The sequence below is a fragment of the Varroa destructor genome, unplaced genomic scaffold (genome assembly GCF_002443255.2).
Source record: "Varroa destructor unplaced genomic scaffold, Vdes_3.0 BEIS01000004.1, whole genome shotgun sequence".
NCBI lineage: Eukaryota > Metazoa > Arthropoda > Arachnida > Mesostigmata > Varroidae > Varroa > Varroa destructor.
The window spans coordinates 32,774,167-32,792,649 of record NW_019211457.1 but is presented as its reverse complement, the minus strand read 5'-3'; the positions used below and the strand labels follow the sequence as shown (position 1 = coordinate 32,792,649).

At 43.3% G+C, this 18,483-nt stretch overlaps 1 protein-coding gene and 1 long non-coding RNA gene across 8 annotated transcripts in view; both read right to left on the bottom strand.

Moving 5' to 3' along the window:
• Positions 1–737: 737 nt before the first annotated feature.
• On the bottom strand, positions 738–4,486 carry LOC147756099 (uncharacterized). Its single transcript, XR_015326855.1, has 2 exons — positions 2,266–4,486; positions 738–1,519 (listed from the first exon to the last, which is right to left on the bottom strand). It is a non-coding gene; the product is annotated as an uncharacterized LOC147756099 (long non-coding RNA).
• A 1,058-nt stretch (positions 4,487–5,544) lies between these two features.
• Positions 5,545–18,483, bottom strand: part of LOC111249583 (transcription factor atoh7-like) — a 60,951-nt gene continuing 48,012 nt past the window's right edge. For 2 of the 7 annotated variants that reach the window (XR_015326404.1, XR_015326408.1), the window contains 3 exons: positions 13,284–13,557; positions 7,073–7,428; positions 5,545–6,326 (listed from right to left, as the gene is read on the bottom strand). The gene's annotated coding sequence lies outside the window, so the exon portion shown is untranslated. Of the gene's footprint in view, positions 6,327–7,072; positions 7,467–13,283; positions 13,558–18,483 lie in introns of all 7 variants that reach the window. The other 5 variants (XR_015326406.1, XR_015326405.1, XR_015326411.1 and 2 more) reach the window with 5 other exon arrangements.

Here is an 18,483-nt window from a genome sequence, read left to right as displayed (position 1 = left end):
GTAATGGGAATAAAAATGTAATACGATTTTTAATAGAGGGCTATTACAAAGTTAATGGGGAAGGAAAGGAAAGCACGCAGGAAAGGGTATTCTACTAAGGACACGGAACATCGCTTTGCTTTTCGGCTGGTTGTAGACAGAAGGACCTGCTGAAGGGAAGTACAAAGGTTGCGGTAGAAGCTGTTCTATTGCATAAGGAGTTTCTCTGGTGGGTAATTTCTGATTCAGCAGAAATGCCTCGATGAGGCTCCGACTTTGATGGCGAGAAGGCAGTTGATAAGAAATAACGAAAATTTCTCCTCATAAGAAGAACTATTTGCGTTGGAGAGGCAATTGATTGAAAAGAGATGCTCATGCATAAACTGGTGTCCTTCGGGACCTGCTTTCTTACAAATTGGGGAAAAAATTATGAGATAGGCTGTGGCAGACAAAAAAGTTTTGTCTATCCATAGACGAGGAAACAAAATTGTCATCGAAGAAAGTTTTGATGAGTAAAAATTTTGCCTCGTGAGAATGCGTAAGGCGGCGCTTTTTCACGAAAAATGATACACTGAAGACATGCTGTTCGTTTATTAATGGCAGCACAGAATGCACTGAGGTATAGGCCTCGAGTGAATTCAAGGTATCTCCGGACGTTAGCATCAAAGGTTATATAGCGATATAGACGGCATTTGCTTTAGCGACTGGATTGCGAAATCGAAGTTTTGCTAGCTAGAAAAGAGCGAACGGTAGAAAAGTTCTCCATAAAAATATATAGTTCCGCTTTATTTTCAATCATAGAAATACATACAATAATAGATTCTATTTCGGCGTTATAAAGATAGCTTGATAAACTGTTTTTGTATTTAATTTATAGGATTTCTTAGTTATATACTAGCCTACGGGTTTATATGGGTGTCTATTTTCTATTAGGCAATGGTGGTTGGCTATGTGTTGGGTTTGCTATGGAATATTTTTCTCCTAAGGCAGTAAGTTGGATTATCTCTTTTTGCTCAATAAGTATGGATAGTTGCGGAAGAAATTTCGACAGATGGAATTCTGGTTTAAATAGTGAACAGATAACACGTCCCCGCAGCCCTAGCGTTGCTAACTGTTTCTAACTCGCTTTGAAGTATTAACCATTTGTAGTTAGTACTAAAAATTTCTGTTGATGTACATATTTACCACCACGATGATTAGCCGATTCTGGGGCAAACTTTATAGAACATTTGTGGATTTACACAACGAATTACGAAACACGGTAAGTGATGAGTCGATAATTTATCTCCGGAAATGACTGCCATGGCAGCTGCTAGCAGATCAAATTTTTCGTCTCCGGCGTCTCCTTTGCATTGTACCGGCATGCACCCCCTATAACAGCCACGAGCTGTAGATTCACATTTACAGAGGGCGCACGACCTGTGCCATATCTGAAACGTTATGTCATTAGGCGCAATAGACTTCTCGGCAACGTACGGTGACTCTTGTAGTCCACAACAGCGGAGACAGTGATCGATTAGACGCGCGACACCTTCCGGCGCTTTCCATACAGAAGTAGTTTAGGTTTGTTGAGCGACGTATTACGTAAAAAAAAAAAAAGAAAATTAACGGAGTGCGTTAGCAAGAAAAAGGATATTTATGGCTAGGCTTAATTTTAGGTTCTTAGCACATTCCTCGGTTATTCTCGTATAATGGTACTAACATTTGAGCTTTAGCTGTTTAGGTTAAATAAAATTTTTTTGTTGAAAAAAAAGCGGTAGAGACCATTGTTCGAATTTCCGCCAGCAACACGTCACTTGTTCTTTTGTTAGTACCCTTTTGTTTTTAGTACGAAAAGCCATCAAATTCTATATGATTGTAATCTTTAGCTCTGTTCGAAATTTATCAGAATTCTGTGTTATAGACGGCCTAGATTTTTGTGCGTATTCTTGCATCGTCATATCATTTTATATATTGTTATATAGTTAGCTTTTTCCGGAAAGTGTAAACATAAATTATATTAAACACCGAGACATACAACTTTCTGTACGTACGTGCTAACAGATGCATCAATACCTGCGAGTTAATTTGGATACGCTCGTGTCGACGTGTTTACGTTAAAACGTAAAAATATTTCGTTAGTCTGCCTCATCTTGGCTATAGCCAGCTCATCGTTTCTCAGCCTTTAATCTCTGATCTGTCACGGCATCATCCGACCGCTCAATACGATCTATCGATCTCCGATCATATTTCTGATCTTATCTCACTCAAAATTATAATGAATAAATTCAATTACGTCGGACTTACCCATACCGACACCGCCATCGACGATCCTCGAATATCCAACGCCTGCTAATAGAATCATGGCTAGAAGCTCTCTGCTATTCCGCAAGGCCCGATCAAAACCACTGCTACGGCACATCGTGCACAACGAAAAGGCTGCGAAGGGCAGCGTCCTGATCGTGTAATGCCGACCAAGCCACACTGCTAACCTTTGATTGGACTTGTACTGGTTGCCCGTTAATACTCTGCGACAACTGAGTACTAATACATACGATGGCTATTTGCGCATTCAAGGCGGAATTCAGGAGAGACCTTTCCGGCGTAAAGCGATGGTATGTAGTACACAGACGCAGCGAACGAGCCGCCGCAGCTGAGACGCTCTGCAAATAGAGAATCCTTTCCAATCCAGTTGGTAAGACTGTTTCCAATAGAAGAATAGCCAGTCAAATTACTAAGGCTGATGCGTTAGCTGATTTCACAGAGTTCAGTTAGAAGTTACCTACTATCCATGAAAAATACAAATAGGTCCTGAAGTACTGGGGCTGTTCCAGACGTAAAACTCGAAATCGTTACTATCTCATACAAGTAAAATAATATTGATCATTATTTGAAGAAGAATTGTGGTACGTTATTAGCAGACCTAATTTGGCCTATAAGAAGGAGTTTTCCTTAACATCTACCTTTAAAATTATGTTATCACTACGCTATTTGCTGCGTCCGATTGACTAATATATGTGGTTTATAGCTTTATTGCAGTTTAAGATTTACTAGGCATAGTTTCAACATGAGCCTAAACTAGACTGGAATAGAACATGTATCTATAGCGCGGGTCTCGAGAGTAGTTTGCATCCATAGCACCATCGTAGGATACTATCCAGACCGTGTCCACTGATGTCTTCAAATCACTCATCTTGTCTTCATTTTTAGTCACTATTGAATAACAACATCAGTGGCAGCCGGAATCGTGATTGACGTGCGAACTCACCTCATCAACGTCCTCGATAGTAATCTCATTTAGAGGAATGTCCTTTCATAAACGGATTGAGGCACAAACAAGGCTGCTTTTCTTCGATAACTTTTTCTACTCACGAGTTTCTGCTGCCGCGTCGATGCTTTATTCAACTAAACGTAGAGCCACGCATAAGTCGCTCACGTCTACAACGAGCACCGCAATGGACAGCGTTTAGTGCACCAAATAGAGCTTACAACCGCTAACTAACGACGCCTGGTTTTACGGTCCCCCGGTTGGACGATCTACGACTATATTCTGATCTGAGAGGACATCAATCAGAAGCTTGATGTTTTCATCGCTAATCCTATCCGACGTATGGCAATGGCGCTATCAACTCAAGTGATTGGCTGGCAGGCTCCCTTCTTACTTGACTAGCTAGCTGGTCTCTGTTGTAGCTTTTGCTGCGGGAGAATTTTCGAGTGCTTCAAGCATTTCAGTCCGAACACCAGCGACTGATGCATCAGTCTGGGCCATGGTCGTAAGAAACAAGATGACCGAGGACCCTCGGTGGCAATAGAGGTGTGGCCAGGATTGGTTCCTCATTGGTCTTCAGTGGCGGCTGTTACCTCGTTGGCTGTCTGAAAGATCAAACTTTTTTTTTTTGAACCGGCGTGTGACTTCGAGAGCTATGGTGTGAGAGTGCTGGACTTCGATGTTACGTCGCATAGCGCTACCGATGCACTTCACTTACGCGTCCCCTAACACTCGCGTTTTGTCTAGGTAGAAGTGCTACCGGTCGGGGGAACGACCGCTGTTGACGACGAGAGTCAGCTGCAAGCCTCAATTCGCTCGTGTATCACAGAGGGCCCATACTGGGATTACTAATTTCGTCAAAGTACATTGCGAATCCGCGGGACGGCGTTCGGATAAAAACGGGGTCGAAAGAAAATGGGGTTCGTAGTATTAAACGGGTCGCAAATTGCGTAACGCTATTGCGGTGTGGATTTTGTGAAATTCACACTTTAAATTTGAACGATATGTTTTTCTAGATCTGTGTAACCTTTGGGCGCACATTCGGCAAACGGTGCGGATATGACGTGCGCTAACGTCAATATTGAAGGACCAAACTTTCCATGAAATTTTCTGCCGTCTACCTATCGTGAATCTAAAATGTCATAGACACTCACTGTATCGAAGATAAAAGATGTACATGCACATTATCTTCAGTAAACAATAACTGATTAACGAGTACATTAAAATAGGACAGCTACGACCCAGCCTCCATGTGACATCTAATTCTCTATTGATGTTATAGTATATTAGTCCGTTAAGGTCCCCACCCCTCTTCCATTCTCTCACTTAACTAATTTTTCTTACGACGATGCCTGTGCCTATTTATAATATAACTACTTTTGTCCCCACCGTTTCTCCCGAAACTTCCCCCTTTCTGTGTTTTATCTATTTATTTTTCGTTTGTTCGGAGACCGGTCAGGCCGGGGAGGGGGAACACCATTCCCTAATCCAACACCGCAGCCATTATAATGCCATCATTACCATCATCTTCGCTTGTTCCGTAGCGTTGATATCATCGAGGACGAAGTCGACATTGTCATTGTAATGGGAATAAAAATGTAATACGATTTTTAATAGAGGGCTATTACAAAGTTAATGGGGAAGGAAAGGAAAGCACGCAGGAAAGGGTATTCTACTAAGGACACGGAACATCGCTTTGCTTTTCGGCTGGTTGTAGACAGAAGGACCTGCTGAAGGGAAGTACAAAGGTTGCGGTAGAAGCTGTTCTATTGCATAAGGAGTTTCTCTGGTGGGTAATTTCTGATTCAGCAGAAATGCCTCGATGAGGCTCCGACTTTGATGGCGAGAAGGCAGTTGATAAGAAATAACGAAAATTTCTCCTCATAAGAAGAACTATTTGCGTTGGAGAGGCAATTGATTGAAAAGAGATGCTCATGCATAAACTGGTGTCCTTCGGGACCTGCTTTCTTACAAATTGGGGAAAAAATTATGAGATAGGCTGTGGCAGACAAAAAAGTTTTGTCTATCCATAGACGAGGAAACAAAATTGTCATCGAAGAAAGTTTTGATGAGTAAAAATTTTGCCTCGTGAGAATGCGTAAGGCGGCGCTTTTTCACGAAAAATGATACACTGAAGACATGCTGTTCGTTTATTAATGGCAGCACAGAATGCACTGAGGTATAGGCCTCGAGTGAATTCAAGGTATCTCCGGACGTTAGCATCAAAGGTTATATAGCGATATAGACGGCATTTGCTTTAGCGACTGGATTGCGAAATCGAAGTTTTGCTAGCTAGAAAAGAGCGAACGGTAGAAAAGTTCTCCATAAAAATATATAGTTCCGCTTTATTTTCAATCATAGAAATACATACAATAATAGATTCTATTTCGGCGTTATAAAGATAGCTTGATAAACTGTTTTTGTATTTAATTTATAGGATTTCTTAGTTATATACTAGCCTACGGGTTTATATGGGTGTCTATTTTCTATTAGGCAATGGTGGTTGGCTATGTGTTGGGTTTGCTATGGAATATTTTTCTCCTAAGGCAGTAAGTTGGATTATCTCTTTTTGCTCAATAAGTATGGATAGTTGCGGAAGAAATTTCGACAGATGGAATTCTGGTTTAAATAGTGAACAGATAACACGTCCCCGCAGCCCTAGCGTTGCTAACTGTTTCTAACTCGCTTTGAAGTATTAACCATTTGTAGTTAGTACTAAAAATTTCTGTTGATGTACATATTTACCACCACGATGATTAGCCGATTCTGGGGCAAACTTTATAGAACATTTGTGGATTTACACAACGAATTACGAAACACGGTAAGTGATGAGTCGATAATTTATCTCCGGAAATGACTGCCATGGCAGCTGCTAGCAGATCAAATTTTTCGTCTCCGGCGTCTCCTTTGCATTGTACCGGCATGCACCCCCTATAACAGCCACGAGCTGTAGATTCACATTTACAGAGGGCGCACGACCTGTGCCATATCTGAAACGTTATGTCATTAGGCGCAATAGACTTCTCGGCAACGTACGGTGACTCTTGTAGTCCACAACAGCGGAGACAGTGATCGATTAGACGCGCGACACCTTCCGGCGCTTTCCATACAGAAGTAGTTTAGGTTTGTTGAGCGACGTATTACGTAAAAAAAAAAAAAGAAAATTAACGGAGTGCGTTAGCAAGAAAAAGGATATTTATGGCTAGGCTTAATTTTAGGTTCTTAGCACATTCCTCGGTTATTCTCGTATAATGGTACTAACATTTGAGCTTTAGCTGTTTAGGTTAAATAAAATTTTTTTGTTGAAAAAAAAGCGGTAGAGACCATTGTTCGAATTTCCGCCAGCAACACGTCACTTGTTCTTTTGTTAGTACCCTTTTGTTTTTAGTACGAAAAGCCATCAAATTCTATATGATTGTAATCTTTAGCTCTGTTCGAAATTTATCAGAATTCTGTGTTATAGACGGCCTAGATTTTTGTGCGTATTCTTGCATCGTCATATCATTTTATATATTGTTATATAGTTAGCTTTTTCCGGAAAGTGTAAACATAAATTATATTAAACACCGAGACATACAACTTTCTGTACGTACGTGCTAACAGATGCATCAATACCTGCGAGTTAATTTGGATACGCTCGTGTCGACGTGTTTACGTTAAAACGTAAAAATATTTCGTTAGTCTGCCTCATCTTGGCTATAGCCAGCTCATCGTTTCTCAGCCTTTAATCTCTGATCTGTCACGGCATCATCCGACCGCTCAATACGATCTATCGATCTCCGATCATATTTCTGATCTTATCTCACTCAAAATTATAATGAATAAATTCAATTACGTCGGACTTACCCATACCGACACCGCCATCGACGATCCTCGAATATCCAACGCCTGCTAATAGAATCATGGCTAGAAGCTCTCTGCTATTCCGCAAGGCCCGATCAAAACCACTGCTACGGCACATCGTGCACAACGAAAAGGCTGCGAAGGGCAGCGTCCTGATCGTGTAATGCCGACCAAGCCACACTGCTAACCTTTGATTGGACTTGTACTGGTTGCCCGTTAATACTCTGCGACAACTGAGTACTAATACATACGATGGCTATTTGCGCATTCAAGGCGGAATTCAGGAGAGACCTTTCCGGCGTAAAGCGATGGTATGTAGTACACAGACGCAGCGAACGAGCCGCCGCAGCTGAGACGCTCTGCAAATAGAGAATCCTTTCCAATCCAGTTGGTAAGACTGTTTCCAATAGAAGAATAGCCAGTCAAATTACTAAGGCTGATGCGTTAGCTGATTTCACAGAGTTCAGTTAGAAGTTACCTACTATCCATGAAAAATACAAATAGGTCCTGAAGTACTGGGGCTGTTCCAGACGTAAAACTCGAAATCGTTACTATCTCATACAAGTAAAATAATATTGATCATTATTTGAAGAAGAATTGTGGTACGTTATTAGCAGACCTAATTTGGCCTATAAGAAGGAGTTTTCCTTAACATCTACCTTTAAAATTATGTTATCACTACGCTATTTGCTGCGTCCGATTGACTAATATATGTGGTTTATAGCTTTATTGCAGTTTAAGATTTACTAGGCATAGTTTCAACATGAGCCTAAACTAGACTGGAATAGAACATGTATCTATAGCGCGGGTCTCGAGAGTAGTTTGCATCCATAGCACCATCGTAGGATACTATCCAGACCGTGTCCACTGATGTCTTCAAATCACTCATCTTGTCTTCATTTTTAGTCACTATTGAATAACAACATCAGTGGCAGCCGGAATCGTGATTGACGTGCGAACTCACCTCATCAACGTCCTCGATAGTAATCTCATTTAGAGGAATGTCCTTTCATAAACGGATTGAGGCACAAACAAGGCTGCTTTTCTTCGATAACTTTTTCTACTCACGAGTTTCTGCTGCCGCGTCGATGCTTTATTCAACTAAACGTAGAGCCACGCATAAGTCGCTCACGTCTACAACGAGCACCGCAATGGACAGCGTTTAGTGCACCAAATAGAGCTTACAACCGCTAACTAACGACGCCTGGTTTTACGGTCCCCCGGTTGGACGATCTACGACTATATTCTGATCTGAGAGGACATCAATCAGAAGCTTGATGTTTTCATCGCTAATCCTATCCGACGTATGGCAATGGCGCTATCAACTCAAGTGATTGGCTGGCAGGCTCCCTTCTTACTTGACTAGCTAGCTGGTCTCTGTTGTAGCTTTTGCTGCGGGAGAATTTTCGAGTGCTTCAAGCATTTCAGTCCGAACACCAGCGACTGATGCATCAGTCTGGGCCATGGTCGTAAGAAACAAGATGACCGAGGACCCTCGGTGGCAATAGAGGTGTGGCCAGGATTGGTTCCTCATTGGTCTTCAGTGGCGGCTGTTACCTCGTTGGCTGTCTGAAAGATCAAACTTTTTTTTTTTGAACCGGCGTGTGACTTCGAGAGCTATGGTGTGAGAGTGCTGGACTTCGATGTTACGTCGCATAGCGCTACCGATGCACTTCACTTACGCGTCCCCTAACACTCGCGTTTTGTCTAGGTAGAAGTGCTACCGGTCGGGGGAACGACCGCTGTTGACGACGAGAGTCAGCTGCAAGCCTCAATTCGCTCGTGTATCACAGAGGGCCCATACTGGGATTACTAATTTCGTCAAAGTACATTGCGAATCCGCGGGACGGCGTTCGGATAAAAACGGGGTCGAAAGAAAATGGGGTTCGTAGTATTAAACGGGTCGCAAATTGCGTAACGCTATTGCGGTGTGGATTTTGTGAAATTCACACTTTAAATTTGAACGATATGTTTTTCTAGATCTGTGTAACCTTTGGGCGCACATTCGGCAAACGGTGCGGATATGACGTGCGCTAACGTCAATATTGAAGGACCAAACTTTCCATGAAATTTTCTGCCGTCTACCTATCGTGAATCTAAAATGTCATAGACACTCACTGTATCGAAGATAAAAGATGTACATGCACATTATCTTCAGTAAACAATAACTGATTAACGAGTACATTAAAATAGGACAGCTACGACCCAGCCTCCATGTGACATCTAATTCTCTATTGATGTTATAGTATATTAGTCCGTTAAGGTCGTGTGCATAGCGACATGTCAAATTCGTAATAAATAAACATGCACTGATCTATTTTATTGTTAAGTAAACGCGAGAAAAATCGTGCCCCTAACTCAGGTCTCTTTCAAACGACGTTTTATAGCGGGCACACCTTTCAATATCGGATCAGGCTGTATGGTTTGCGCGCGAACTTTTCTCTAACAGCCGGTAACCGCATGTATCAGCCTTGACTAGCTGCAGCAGCACCTGTGATCGAAAGTGCTCGCTCTCGATTCGCTAGCTTGCCACTTGTGCCGTAATCTCTCCTATCGAAAAGTGTTGATATCAATTACATTTAAGTAGAATCTGAGCATCGAACGGCCAAACGCGTTGCCGCCGTCCACTGTTGCCACCGGTTCGATTTGGCTTAGCAGCAGCAGCAGCAGCTGGCTGTTCTACGTTATTACGTTGACCATTCATCAACGAAGGCATGCGAAACGGCTCCTTGACACCCTCTGATATGACCACCATACCAACGACGGGATCGTAATGCTAGCATTCTCCGCGCCTCGTGCTACTGATTCGGTTGCTGTTCGTTCGATGTACAGAGGCCGTTAAGCCGTCGACCTGTCGTTCTCTATTCTGGCCCGTCGTTTTAATTACATCAGCAGTGCACAGCCGCCGACGACAAGATGTCTAATGGATCATATACAGAATGAAAAGCCGAATAAAGCCTGGGCTTAGGCAGCTCGCGCTACTGCCGATCTCAACCCACACGTTATGCGTCGTCGTTCGTGAGAGTGTACGCTGAACGATTGCTCCGAGTCGGCCCGTTTGAGGGCGCGTTAGTACATCTACTGCTACCGTTCGGTAATGTGTTGTATGAGACAAAAACATCGATGAAGGTAGAGTTAAAGAGAAATAAGGCTGGGTCATCCATAGAGAAAAATGACCGACGTAGAAGGTTGTGGCGGTAATAGTGGACCAATCGGGGAGAACGAACTAAACTGTGAATGCGTCAGTCGGGTCAGATCAGCAAACGCGCTAATAGCTTTTCACAATGGAGTTTTTCGTACGAAGGCGCCGTAATGGTCGATGAGTGCGGCAGGACGAAGGGTAAAGCACGAGTTCAGTGTATCTAATTTAGGCAGAAGCTTAACCTAGGACAAAAGTTGACATTTTAATGCAAAGTGTTGCTTACGGTGATGTGTCATAAACGCGTTGATATTATGAATTGATGTATGAGCTCGAATAAATAACGATGCAGCTACGTTACTTGGCACTATGGAGAATCATATGTGTAGCGCTTCGGAGTTAGAAAAAAAAGTTAAAAAAAAAAAAAAAGAAAAGCTTCATTCGCTTTGAGCTGATCCTATGCGCTGAGGGCGTAAAACTAAAAGTCAGATGTATGCCTAACAAGTAAGTTTTAACAGGTGAGCCTCAGATGCAAAAAAAAAGAAAGAGATTTCAGTTACTAGCAGATTGTTCTGTTACCTTGAAGATTTCGTACTTACAGCGTAACTCTTCCGAACATCTCAGACAATATACTTTTTCTGAGAGCCACGAGTAAGACGCTCGCGAATAAAGTCGATTTCATAAATGTATGTCCTACGCTAAGAGCTGACAGTCTTTTTCTGATCTCAACGCCGAAGAAATAGCAACCTCTATGCCAAAGGACACAGGTGATAGCTTACTACGGTTACAGCTTCCCTGTCTTCTCCTATACATCTATCCGTAATACGAATATATTGAAAGGATTTATCTCGAAAATATCATTTTCTCACCGATATCATTCAGTCTCGCTTGCTCTATACCTTTAGCATCTTGTTCACGGTGTATTATTGTACGTAGGTAAAAGATTGATCTCGTTGTCACTTAAGATTTTGCCAATGAGCCTCAGAAGAGCAACTTCACCATGCATGAGCTCCTCGCCACCCAATCCAACCTGGTCCGAACAGAGATGATTCGACAACTTATTGTCACATGAGTAAATCAGCTTCGCTGTTAGAAGGCGTCGCATTTACCACCTCCGTTTATCTGATAGATGAACGTGCTAACCTCTAAACAGCTTCCTGCCCATTAGTGCCGCTCGTTGCCCCAGAGAGCGACTAATCATTGCGACGACTACACGTGTCTTATTTACGACCCACCAGTTCTCATGGGCAACCAACGATTGCATTCTATTCTACTTACTCTTTCAGAATGGCCACTCGCCGGTAACAACAGTAGCAGCGATGGCGGCAGAGTCATGGATTCCGTACGTGTTTTTAGTACGCCCATCTCCGTCCCCACGAAGTTAACTGGTTCGTTGAGCTCGTCGAACCCAGTTGATCGTTTTCGCATTTTATCCATACGCCCCTAGCCAAAGATCAACGAAGACACTTTTTTGTATCCTCAGCAGCGGCAGCACTCTCGCCAGTTACGCACCAGTTGCATGCAACGTTGATCTGCGTTGTCTTTGAGACAAAGCAGCGTTCACAGTAGCAACGGACTCAGACACGGCTTTGTTACCAGCGAGAATAGAACAGAGAATAAGAAAAAACGGAGGTTCACTGGGGTTCGACGACGAGGCGAATCGTCGATCAGAGGCAACGAGAATCAATACAGATTTCTCCATCGTCACCGCTATCGCCGTTCGCTGAGGTGCTGACCAAAGTGATACAACGTACAAACGAGAGCAGACGCTCAATTTGAGGTTAGATTCATCGACGACAATGATCTGTTACGATTGGCTCCCGGAATTCCTTCGTGTAGCGGACATCGCCATCACTTTGAAGTGCTACGAAAAGTCTGGTTGAAACGCATGATGCCTGGCACCTTTTGGACAGTCAGACTGACGCAACGGTTGTACACTCATCGAAAACGTGAACGGGCTTCAACGAGATTGAGAAATAACGTTATTGAGTGTGTACCGCGACCACCCAAATGAAATAGAGAATTATAATAATAATAATCAGTAACAGCAGCACAATGGCGATTGGTGATGAGAATTATAATACATAGTAATGACTTTAGCGGTCGACAAGCGTAACGAAAGCGGTTGATGGTCACAACGGCCAAAAGCTCCGGGTGGTCACCGAGTCAAACGGCGTTCACAATCGATCGAGAGTGAGCGTCAAAGAGAAACCATGATTGTATAATGAAGAAGTGCGGTGTATCGTCTGGTTTGGCGGGAGTCGATGAAGCCCAGATCGGGCGCGAGGAAGTCCTCGGTAGCCCCAACAACAGAAGCACTTGTAGCTGCATTATATGGAACAAGATTGGTGAAATACATCGAAATAGATACTTATGACATAACTAGCCCCACGCGAGCAGTAGGTCGTTAGTGGTTCCTACAACCGCACAAACGGCTACCGAGTAGAAGCTGAACGATGTGGACGACCGGGTGATAATGTTTTCAATTACAAATCGTCATAAAACGAGTGACTTAAGGCTTTTCCTTGGTAGCACCGAAGAAACCTGAAGATATAGTAACGTCGCGATAGAGCTTGTAAGGACTGTTTGAGAACAGATAAATATGAGAGACTGCAGTTACTGACCAATATATATGTTCATGTTTACAAATACATGGATAGACAAAAGTAAACGAATGTCAAGAAATGGTATCTTTCAAAATGATACAATAGAAAAATATTGCTTATGATTTTAAGCATCTTTTTCACTAGTCAACCCAAAAAGAGTCACTGAAATAAAGTTGATTTATACGATTTACTGCCTAATTAGCTACGCGCACGTTATTTTACTTAGGCTTTATTAGAATCATTTCAAGTGATTCCAGCCTTATATAGAACCAATGCATGTTGCCACCCGTCTGTCGTCGTCACTAGCCATTTCGTGCTCCGTGACCCCCCATAGTGCTCGAATACCCCAAGCCGACGTATCCCCAGGCGAAACAACACAGGTACACATATATTTGAGCCTATTTATCTCTACGTTTACGCTTCCTGTCCAAAATATCCATTCACTATAATGTCTAATTCGTAAACGAACCTGATCAAACTAATAGATTGCTTGCGCGGCAGGCTCGTTTTCACTTGGCGCATCGGTAACTCTGGGCGAGACGGCCCGTACGAGACGGCAGGTATGTTGCTAGCCGACGAACTCCTGGCACCAGGAGCACAAGTTAAGGCCAGATCCAAGTTATCGATGACGGTTTGTGAATAAGATCACTCCACGAGCGTCAATCTTGCGCGAGCTCTTATTCTTGACGCAGCGTTGTCGTGACGAAGAAATTTATCGAGTCGAGGACGGCCGAGATCAATACCTTGAAATCGAGTTCGATTTTATTAGCGCGGTTAGCTGCACAGACTACCGGCTGAGTACGTTGGTCGATGTAAGTGTTTCGAAACAACGAAAAGTGACAGTCGTTAATTCCATTAATCCCCGACCTAGTGTTTAAGAGATTAAACTAGTTATAATATGACATTGTTTATATATGTGGGTCTTAGGCCCACATATCGGGTCGTTATTCTTGATTCGACGATTCGTTTTCATCAAAGCAATTCTTAATAAAAGTTCAAAAATCGCTACCTATTGTGTACTACGTGGAATCTCTGTGTGTTTTTCGTTGCACGCTGCACGTCGGCGCACGTAAGTCAAATGTTATTCTTCGCTTAAGGGAGACGTTTGTGATGGCTCGAGCGCAAGTAAATGTCAATTGGCACAATGCGATACGCCAACCTTGTGGTTCGATACGTCAGAACCTATCTTTAGCATTGGGATTTCAAATTGATTGTAATATGCTTGGATGGTAGCACTACGTACCCTAGCCGTTGCAAAAAAACAAGGGCTTATTGTTGGACCTTTTTTTCTCGATGTATTTTTAACTAGATTAAGTGCTCAACATGAACTACGGTTTTTTTTTAATGCTGAATGATATGCACGTGTACGATTGCTTCATGTCCCTCTCGTAGTCCTTGCACTGCGACGCCACTTGCCGTCCAAGGTTAAGTTTGATCGTTTGGTAAATTTCGTAGTGATTAATAAAAATGCGTCCTTGACAGCTGTACAAGATCTTCGTGTTTTTCTAACTTACAATGTTCAACTGTGGACAAAGTTTCGTATGAATAACATCTACTTTTTGAGGAAACTTATTGACCTGTTTCAGTATTTAGGGAAATAAATGCTCTGCTTTCGGTAGTATTATTAACAAATACCGTTGGAGCGTCCGTGAGGTAAGGTCACCTGTACAAGTGCATAATAGACAAGATATCCCGTAAGAGACGTAACAGCGGGCAAACAATTGATCATTTTTGTGTTTTTTTTTTTTAAATCTGGGGAGACACGCATTCCTCATAATTGTATTTTCGAAATGGCTATTTAAAGCGAATTATATGAAGCGGTGCTAAGGGCATTGAAAGTATAATATGATGATCATCTGATAACTGCGAGAACCAACATCTACTAATCTAAAAATTAATTCAGACCAGCATCGTACACATAAATGTCGTCTTAGCTGTTCTCTATACGTAATAGGCAGTATCTCATAAGGTAAGATACCTTTGCCACCACTCCCCTGTTGGCCAAGCAATCGTCCTACGATCATCTATTGTATATCAATACGAAATAATTCGTTGGCTAACAGTAGCCAGCCTGTTTCGGTCGAGCACATTTTATAATCTGTCCAGTTTAAGGACGATCTTTCATCACGTCGACCGCTTCTCACGTCCTAAAGCACTACCTTATCTACTTTGTCGCCACTTGTTGAAGCTCATTAAGAAGCTGCTTTGCACGTGATTCCCGACGATAGCTCCTCGGCATTAACACCCAGATGTCGAAAGAGTCGTTCCTTTTTCTCGCCGATATTGTTCTGTCCAAGAGCAGGGCTCCCGCTTACCAACACCTGTAGACACCCTGATGTTAATTGACGAAAAGGATTCGACTCCTGCGTTATGTGATGTTATGTTGATCCGCTTTTCTCACCTCGTCTCCTCCTGTTTTTCTGTATTTTTTTAATTCCTTTTGTACAGAGCGCGCACCCTGCTTCGATCTTCCTTATTTAGCTTGATGTCGAAATCAACCCAACCCAAAAATTTGCCAATATCCCGCCATTGCCACGGCCGCTATCAGCGGCTGGATGAACGGAGTGCCGCTAGCCCATTACTCGAATTCTAATCGGTGTCGGACCAGATATATCAAGTTTGATATCTACATCAAATCAAACGCCATTATGTATGAACGGGAGCTACGAATAGGCGCACTGCCGTAGACGATGCTCAAGCAGGTGCCTACAGTATAAACCGGCCCTCCAGAGAAAGCTACGGTAGTCGCACGCCAATAGATGCCGCACCGAGCATTGTTTTGCGAGTGAAGATGGGCGGAGGGAACCCAGAACTCGGACTTTGAAAAGAAGCTTAGACGGACGCGAAAATAAAATGTCAGCGGGACCGAAAAATTCGACCGTAAAGTGCTTCAACGGTTGCTCGTGACTTAGGACGCTTATGCTCTGCTTGGATATCGGTTCAGGGTGAATTCTGTCGTCGAGGAGCCGACATGCTCATGGCTCGTAAAGCCAGTTGCTCGCACCGATGCCGATCAACACCTCGCCAGTGCACGATAAAACTGTGAGCTGTATCGTGACGAAAGCCGATAAATTAAGAGGCGATTTAATTTTTTTCAACTCATAAATTGGTACGGGACCTCGGTAACATTAGCGTTAATCTTTAGGTAGTCGTTGAGTCTTTAAGAAGTCGGTACAAAACAGCATCGCAGGCTCTCCAACGCGGAAACCCACCACAATAATCAAGTAGCCAGTTGATGAGCGGTAGCGGACTTTACGAAGTTAGGGAACACGGATGCCTTTTTAGCTGGCCGTGAGATATGACTAAACGGTTGTATCGTCGAAAGAGACGCCGTTGATGAAACCATGATGTAGCCATACTGCCTCAGCCTTTAAAGATGATCCTTCTTATCATCAATACTTTTTGGGTGTCGGCAGACTTCTGTCAAGTTTCTTACTCGGAAACTGTCATCAATGCAAACATCGCACAGAATCGGTAGCGAATACGGAGGGGAGCTCAAATTAGAATAAACGAAACTTCTTTTTGTAGTAACAAGTCGATGAACCCACTCTAGAACGCTTGAAATGTATTTGAGCGGTAATTAATACGCATGATAAATTGCAACGTTTGGCCGACATAGGTCACGAGTCCAAGAAATTGGGTAAAACTTATTGGAATCATGGTAACGTGAGGGTAGGTACACTTGACCTGCCACCAACCGCGTATCTTTCTCGTGAATTGAGTGCTCTTTAGTTGAGTTGTATTGATCTCCACATTGACTCAGTGAACCTGGCAGAGATCATAAATGCATTTAATACAATATGTTTGTCTTAACGGCAGTTGTTCCTCAGGAAGTTCTTTAAAGACAACTTAGACTTTAGTGAACTTTCTGTACCCAGCTCATTTTAGAGACCTGATAACTAAATTCTCCTGATTATAGCTAGGTCTTTCGTGAAATCTACATGGGATAGCTGCCCTTGCCATTTGAACATACGATGTCATTGCAACTCAGCTACACTGAAGTCTTACGAGGCTGTCTCCCCTACAAACTAACCTCAATTTTTCGGAAATGAGAGAACCTTTTTGACGGCGTGTCATTAACTCGTTCACTATAGTCAGTTCAACGACAGATTATAATAGTTGAAACGTATCCGCTTATGGTTAAACCTTAATTGTGGTTTACGTTCGTCCTTGATTCATGTACACCGAACGGCCAGAATAGAAGTCCTCAGAATGTAAAACAGACACGTGCAGCCCACTCAATTCGATTGCTTGTCCACTTTGACAGCACTCAGCCGCAGCAGGGACTCTTGTAGCTGAAGCGCAGCTGTTGTTTCATATCTTCCATAAAACACGATACGGCCAGCGTCATCTTAGGCGTCGTCGTGGCGCTATCATCACCCCATCAGACTTATGTGTTTTATACATTGCCGCCATCGCGTTATCGCTGTGAGTTGGCTTCATCATGGTCGGCAGAGGGAAAATGCTTTCTCGAACATCCAACACTATTGTGTTGCTGGTGTAGTTGCGATGATAAGTTACTACAAAGCACAACTTATACTTTTCTTGTTTACCTTAATTCCTGTCTCCACTGCATCATGGCAAAATGGCGACAAATCGTAGTAGCAGTGGCCGTCATCGTGGTTAAATGCCAGCCACGTCTGCTTGCTATATCCACCCTGATTAATCGACGCTTGTCGACTATCAACGAGTAGCAAATAATAAATAATCGAATCGCGTAATAACGCCTGTCCTTGTCGCTCTTAAGTGTCGTCGATGAGGCGGGCGCTCCGTCATTGCCGTTACTGTCCCTTGGTCAATAACGATACAACAGCAGCAGCAGCAGCAGCAGCACCAGGAGCAATAGAAGGAAATGTTATATGATGCGTAACGTTAGCTGCAAGTCCGCCCAAGGAATGATCGAGGCTCAACCATGTCCAACATCAACATCACCCTAACACAGTTACCGGGCAGAAGTGCATTGCGTACGGCAATGAGCTTTTTTGGTGACAACACCGGTAACCGCTAAAACAACAACTGACGCAAAGACATGACGCCGTGTCGCCGGGATCGTTAACGTTGTCGCGGTTGTCTGCCATGGCAAACGTCACCGCGGCGGACGCCGCAGAAATCGCCACTACCTTTAGCACGACGCCAGAAAGGCCAAGGCGACAGCGAGTCTGCGTCGAAGCGACGGGGCGGGGCTCAAACATGCGCACTTCTGAAGGAGTCTGTTCAAAAGGAGATGCTTCAGGCGCCAACTGTCATCTGCTGGCGCCCAGTGATGGTCCAGTGGTGTCTTGGTGCCAGCCGCTGGCGGTGTGTGTGTGTGTACATAACAGGGTGGGCGAAAACCCATTTGTCCAGGTCACAAGAGTATCTCGGCACCTGAATCACTGTCGCAGCTATGCATAGTTGTTGTACACTTGAGGCGATTTGAATCTTGACGCGCAAAGATACTAGGGTATCAGTACTAATTATTTCAATGGTGCCAGATGATTACTTAATGAGACGCCGTAGTAAGATAGAGAGATTGCGGGAGCTTGAAAAGGTTCAATCAATAATCTTGGCTAGTGAATAGGAGCAAGTTTTTGCTAATCATTCGAGAATATGTACGAATTGTCATAGTTGTTTTATGGTATCATTCTTCTTATCATGCGTCGTATTCACGGAACTGAGACTGTGAAGTG